The sequence below is a fragment of the Pinus tabuliformis genome, chromosome 8 (genome assembly GCF_031772625.1).
Source record: "Pinus tabuliformis cultivar Carrire ecotype Pingquan chromosome 8, CPIR1, whole genome shotgun sequence".
Taxonomy (NCBI): Eukaryota; Viridiplantae; Streptophyta; class Pinopsida; order Pinales; family Pinaceae; genus Pinus; species Pinus tabuliformis.
In genome coordinates this window covers 384,363,146-384,371,190 of record NC_142294.1, presented here as the reverse complement: position 1 = coordinate 384,371,190, position 8,045 = coordinate 384,363,146, and positions in this window count along the sequence as shown.

Genomic DNA, 8,045 nt, shown 5'->3' with positions numbered 1-8,045 from the left:
CACTAGTAACCAACCCTTCCATCACAACCACCATGGAATTTGTAGGACCATTGAAGATACCACGACCCCTAGTAGAAACCATCCCATTGATGGTCAAAGGACCACTACATCAAGTAGGACATAATTCAAAGGTTTCTCACAGCTACAACATTGTAGATGACCTAGCTCAATCCCCATCATCTATTCCAACATTGGAAGTATTACAAACATGCCCAACTCAAAGAAAAACCCTACTTTCTATGTTAGCAATCGACCCTATTGATTCTCATTTTATGGCTTTCTATTTGGATAACATTGCTCCACACCTTTCATCAATAATCGCCTTCCAAATTTTGTTCACCATTCAGAACATTAACATCCATCGATGCATAGTTGATGAGGGAGCATGACATGTTTCATGTCCAAAACAGTTTGGTAGAAACTAGGATCCCCTTATCTCAAATCATCACCCATCACCGTCAGAGCATATGACAGCACCCCTTGACCCCTGTAAGCCTTTTCTAGGATGTTTTCGTAGAGATCACTGACAAATTTTTTCTCATAGACATAGAAGTCCTCAATGCCCAGTTCAATTACAATTTCCTTCTTGGTCGTAGCTACATGTATTCTATGAATGCAGTAGCATCTTTAGTATTTCAGATCATGATGTTACCCCATGATAGGAAAATCATTACAATTGACTAAATCACGTACTACAAGAAAAAGACATCCACCACCCCAGATGGTGTATTACCTTTTGTAGGATCCCACAATGAGAATATTACATATTTTACTGAAGTAGGTATAGGGATGTTTAAGGCATCATCACTACTTGGTACATAACCTAGAGACACACCTTTGATATAGGTTTCCCCAACAGCTTCGATGTGCATGATGAGTTCATAAAACATCCCTCAAACTCAGGAACCTGTTCCAGACACCCTCTGTGCTGTGATTATTGAACTTACATTCCTACCCTACACCATCACTTAGACTCCCTTCTTATAATCCCCACCTGGTTTTTTCTCACACCAAGTCATGGAAACACTCACGTTATCTAATATGGATTTCGTGATACATATCGGGTATCTAGCCCCATAGGCCATGTTAGTAAACTTAGGTATTACTTCGATGGGCATCATTCCTATAGCCACCTCTCAAGAAACCACCATAAAATGATCTATGCCTGCATCAACATTAGTAGGTGCCAAAAAGAGGGATAAGAAAAAATGGAAGAAGGTATAAGCCTCAAACACTTCCTCATCCAGGGTACCACCACCATGTGCATTTTGTGAAGTATCAGGTCACCCTACCAACATGTGCCCCGAGTTAGAGGAGTTTAAAGCTCTTCTTCATGCCCCAAAAATGCCAGTGGCCCCAACTCCATCTTCAGGTTACAAAGCCACACCAACACGTAATAAGCCATTGTCTACTAACCATGCATGCACCATTTGCGTATAGTATGAACATTACACTCATCGCTATCCTGAAATACCTCATTATCGAGATGCATTGGGTGCACTCGCTCAAGAAAATACTGTGACTCCATCACTTCTAGCCACACGAGTGACAGATGATGGGTCCAAAACAATATATTGTGTATTTGAGGAAGAAGAACCGCACACTATTCATCCTTGTTCCCATTGTAATTCTACCTCTCACCTGTAGCCAGTATCCAGAAAAATGGCAAGTTGACCTAAGGAATTATTGCTAAAACCTTCCCAGTCTTGCCCCTATGTGACAAACTTGGCTACCTGATTAATCAATGCTGAGAATTGAGAAAAATAGGAGAGGTGTTTCTATTGTTGATCCACATTCTCCGACCTACTTGCTCAAATCAGTTTATACACTTGCGTAATCGTTGTTGTATTTGTTCCCAACTACATCATACACAAAATTTTCAATACCTTCCACATTTTCAAGTAGCAAGAGCAGGCTTGTGGGAAAGTGACATTAGAGGCATAGATCCTTCTCCCATAGATGATACTAAGATCTACAGGTGGCCTGCACACTTGAATTCCCCACCTCATGACATCAACCATGTGTCATCATCTCAAACTAAGGGAACTTCTGATACCCACACCATTTATTACATCAACACAGATCCTACATCATCTACAATTCACCTGTGCAATATTTGTAGCATCAACTTTCATAGTTCTGAGACATGCCCTATGTTACAAACATTTGGACAACTTAGAATACGGCACCCACCAGTTCAAAAAATCCCTTAACACAATCCTCTCATAAAGGAAGATGCATTGGCTTCTAGGACACCAACGTTATCTCAAAATCCTTCTCCCACTCATTGTCAATTCACCATTACGGAGATTCTCCCACCACCCGGTGTTGTTGACACACGTCATCACATATGATTGATTTCCTTTACTATTGGAACCATGATTCACATCATCTACCTAACATTTCTTGGTGTCAAGACTACTACACCCACCAAAAAGATGGTACTGCCACTGAGTGTGCAGACTCATCCAATCTACACATTTTCAACATCGTTGTGTTCTACAGCGACAATTGTTGAATGATTATCTTATCTTTCAACCAACACAACTAGGTCCCAATCCCATCCTCACGACCTCAAACAACCTATGTTACCATTCGATATTATTTTTCACTCAGATGAAGATATTCTAGATGTCATGATGGAACCAGAATGTCTGTGGGATGTCATTCATCACTATTCTTTCTTTAAACCTGAGAAAGCATTCTCACCTATTGATGCACATAGCCACAGTATTTGCACAATAGAAACAAAGGACTTCCTACCACTAGGATAGATAGATTGGTTCAAAAATCCCATCCTTTTGCCAGATGCATTTGAGAAAGGGAATATGTCTAATATCTCACCTACTGTCAAGGTAGACAGTTCCACCAAGCCAGGATTATTCGAATAAATCTCACTGGGGGGAAGCATGTTCCCAAGGCAAGGTAGCCTCATACAAAGCCATTTTTCAAGAATCATTAGAAGAAATTTTAGCCTAAAAGTGGCCTCTTAAGGAAAAATAATAAACAAGAGTTATGAATTTTGGAGGGAAAAGAAGAAAACTACTTTTTTTAATTGTATTTTTGGCTTATCTCGTTATAGGTTTACTCAAATTTAAAGTGTAGACACTTGTTTGATGTGGAAATAAATTCCACATCCAATAAGTACCCAGTATGCATACTTTTGAGAAGACTCACATTGATAAAAATTGAAGATACATTTAAAAAACATGTGAACATACTTTTTTAATGTATCTTTAATTTTTGTCAATATGGATCTTCTCAAAAGTATGTATAATGGGTGCTAGTTGGATGTGCAATTTAATTTTTCATCCAAAGAGTGTCTACACATGAAATTTGAGTAAACCTGTAATGAGATAAGCCAAAAATACAATTGAAAAAAATATTTTTTCTTCTTTTCCCTCCAAAATATTTACATGTACGTCTTTTTAAATTTAAAGGATTTTGATTGTCATACATATTATGACATGGAAATTACATGAAAATTTCATGGGCACATTTAGGCTGAAATTTTCTCTAATAATAGGGACAGCTTTGCATGGTCTCACTCGGAAATGCTTGACATTAGTCCTACTATTCTGGAACATCACATTAACACATGGCCTGATTCCTACCCTGTTATGGAAAAGCATATTCAGCTCCATCCCTCTAAAGCAGAAGTGATTAAACAAGAAATTGAATAGATCACCGCTCTTTCCTTCGCGGAGGGGGATCTAGTACTTCACTATGATGTTGCCAAAGAAGCTTTGGGGCTAGGGAAGTTCGAAACGTTATGGAAGGGACCCTAAATTTTTAAAAATTTCCTCCTAAAATGGGCATACATGTTAGCAAAGCCTGGTGGGACTTGCCTTAAAGACCCCATCAACAGGATCTACCTCAAAAATTTATATCCATAACACTCACAACAACCCTAAAATGAAATGTATGCACCATGAATTATTTTTATGATGATCACCTCATCATATATGTACACTAAAATCATACTCTCATCATGTGTCGCAAATGGATTATTCGCCAACCTATCATCATGGGTTCGCTGATGGTGCTTCTCAATGGTTGCAAAACCTCACAGTAGCAGCTTGGGCCATATACTCTCTTGATCTAACACCCTTCCACTAGAACGGGCTTTGCATTGGATTAGCCACCAATAATCAAGCCGAATATGATGTCATCATAGGCCTCTAGGTTAATGCCTCCCACCTAGGTATCAGTCACTTGCATGTGTTCCTTGATTTCCAACTTGTTGTATCATAGTTGAACAAAACCTTTAGGGTATGTGACCCTTGTTCTTTTTTGGAAATATCTGCATGCACAAAGGTTAGCTCATGGTTTTGATCATATCACATTTGCACATAACCAAGAAATCAAAATCATGTATTTAACTGCATAGCTAATCAAATCTTAGACTGGCATGTATCACATATGCATCATCAGAGATACATAAAGAATAAATATCATATACATCCAATAATTGCAAAAAAACATCACACGTATGAATATATATATCATCATCATCAAAAAATATATATGTAAAAATATACATCCACTGCCCAATGTCAGGAAAAAATGAGTCATCAAAAAGCGGCCTCACTCTATCTCAGACCATCATCTTGTTTATCATTTTCTCATCTAGAATCACCCATCCAGCCTTAGGCATCCTATGGATTAGGGCTACCGTTTGATCCCATGCATCCTTAGCATCCCCTGCACGTGCTTCTGTAGCCTCAACATGATTCCATAGTCTCTCCATCTCAGCGAGAAGAGATAAAATTTCCCCCTCCCTAGAGGGGTCCCCTATCTCTGGACGATGATGCTAATCTAACCTCTTAGGGTCCTCATCCACCCTATCATCTCTCTATCTTCATGGCCCACTTACTGCATTAGTTCCACCTAGACGATGAGGATCGTCGCCCACCAATCGTGCCAACAAATGTCTGGTAGGTCCCACATATACAATTGAACATACATGGTATCAGTATGGACATATATCATATATCATAAATACATGTAAATCATCGCAATGCAGAAAGCACAATCACATACTTGTCGGGCCCCAAGCATCACCTGGGGGTAATCCCATCTCTAGATCTCCATGGAAATCCGCACCAACATATAGAAAATCAAGAATCATATGGTAGTTGGACAACCACCAACCCTCAACTGTGGGTATCCAATACTGCCCTACCTCACCCCAACTTTCCTGGGGCATCATCGGTTCCCATCGATGGATCCACGGATATCTCTTCAGCCCTATTAGCACCACTGGCACCAGGTGAACATCATGACCCTCTCATACAAAATGCTACAAATCATGCTACTGTAGAAAAAACTCTACACCTCACCCCTATGAACTATTTCAGTTGAGACATCATCCTCTTATGGAAGAAGCCCACCTATTCGTAAAAGACATGTCTCTGAAGTCTCTGGAGGATTGTGAGTTGTGGCCATGAAATGTAGTTCAGGGCCGCTATCCCTAAAAATCGTATAATCATAGTTGATGTCGCTCTCTCAGTTATGTCCAAGATCACATCAATACAGATACAACCCTCCTAAAAAGGATCAGCTCCATGGTGCACCTCAACCCATGTTGTTAGGTCCACCCGACCAGGCAGGAGTAATGTTGGTGGTACCTCACCTTGAGGCACTAGTCTTGTCACAAAGTAAACATCCACCTCATTAGTGAATGTCACAACACGACCCCATATGTCAAATCCCTATTGGTCCAATTAACATCTCTCTATCACAAAACGCAAAAATTCCTCTTATAATATGAGCAGAGGGTTCTAAAAAAACTTCAAAATCCCCTATATGGTCAGTAATGCTTGACCCAGAGCATCGTTGGCCGCTGGTATGTAGCTATGGTCTAAATCCCATTGCACCATATCATAGCCATCATTCCCAAAGCATGAAAAATAAAAAAACCGACCCCAAGGCTAAAAATCTCCCATTTATCAACATCGCATGCTTGTTTTAAGAACGAGTGCATGGTCACACGTTTGTTCCCAAAGTAGGCACATGATACCATGGTGAATTTTCTTATACAGTCATGTGCACCATGCGAATGTCACCCTTCTACCCACAAGGATGTTGGCCCCTTGGCTGCACGTATGTCCTTTGCACAGATGTGTGATGCGCATGACTGTTTCTTACACAGTTGTGCACCTCACACTCCTATCACCAATAAAGTCGTGAGGTCCTCGACATGAAGACCTCACAGCTGTCTCACCCATAGTCGCACACTTGCATCATTGTTTTTCCCTTACTCGCACACCCCCTACACGACTATTCTATAGTTTCCTATGCAGGTTTTGAATTTTTCCCCTACAAGGCCTATATAGGCCATCTTGTATGACCTATCTACCCTAGCCTACCAAAATCACAAAGCTCGAGTTTTGAATTCTTACCTGGCTATCCTCATGCGCTACCTAGGTGCTCTAGCTAGCTGTTATAGAAGAAAAAGATCATGGACCCTACTTTGGATTCCACATTAGCAAGTATAAATGAGGTGGCATATGGTCCATTTCCACCTATATATTGCCATCTTTGTCACCTTCCATAGGCTTCTTTAGAAGCTCAGTACCTTGTTTCACAAAACCATCAGCAATGTTGGGATCAGGATGACATCATCTACATAGTGGTAACCTCTATTTCATTTCCACAACATACTCATTTTTGGGCCCGTTTTACTGTTCAGAGTACCCATCAGGTGCGCCTTTCCATGTTTTTTGATTCGTTTTGTTTAGCATATTTCAACTTACACATAATTTCATCCATATGTTTTCACTTGAGGTATTGGTTGTCGAAGTTGTAGCCCCCGCGCCCCTCGCAGTTTTTCAGTAGAATTAGTCCCTTGGTGACAATCGACAGTTAAGGCATCATCCTTCACTCGACATGATAAGATTCCTTGAAATCTTTGCATATACCAACATCATTTATTTGAAATTAACCATAGGTTCTATCATCTCGACCACATTTACCATCACCTTCAACTTGAACTTGGTAAACATCCATGTCAGTCAATAGTACCTCCCATACATGGATCATCTCATTTTTTAGTTCACCTTACAGTATTGAGATCCGTGACCATTTCCCTCAGGCCCAAGAGCCATCTCATTCACATTTCTTGAAGATCCGACTCATTCTCCTCTTCTTTATTCATTGCTTACCAACCCCTCTCTTGGGCCACCATTATTATTCATTATCGGATTAAACAGAGTGCATACTTGCATTCTACATTTGGCCTATCATTCTTCCATCTAGAAATAACTTATCTTTGTCACTTAATCCGCACCACCACCTTCACACCGAGACCAAACAATGGGGCCCCCACCTATAGAAACAAACCCACTTGCATCATTACACAGGCCATAATTTTCTTGGGGCACCCGTCACTATGTTTGTACATCCCAAACCAATTTTACATTCTTTTGATAAGTGTACAAATATTTTTTAGGAAAAGGACTCCCATCCATATTTTTGTGTCTTTTATCCGGCTAAAGTCCCTAGATGCCCTTGGTTGGAGCTCGCTTATACCACCACACCATGATCCATATTCATCCATTATTTACCATGATAGTCAGAATAGGCTCATAGCCACCCTAGATGTCCTACTGACTCTAGGGGCATTTCCCCCAAAGGAATTGTTTTGACCACTGCCACTCGCATTACAAATCCAACCTCAGGTAGTTTTATGTTGGGTGTTTTTTATTTTCTTTCCACGACTAGTCGCACATGTGGGGGGGTGATAGTCCCCCCTATTCATTTCACGTGAGCACAGTAGGGGGGTGACACTGGGGTGCAGCCCCCCCTATCGGGGGGTTTCAGGGGGGCAACATCCCCCCTACATGGGGTCCAGGGCAGCACACTAGGATTTTTTTTTGGACACTATATTAGGTGGTCAGACTTACCTATGGTTTTTTGTATGGGTTTTTCACATGGTTTCAGGCATGATGGTTTTTTGCCCATGGTATTTTGTAGATCTGGTCAAGGGAACTACGGATATTTTCTAATCCAGGGTTAATGGATTAGGGTTTATGAATGCTTTG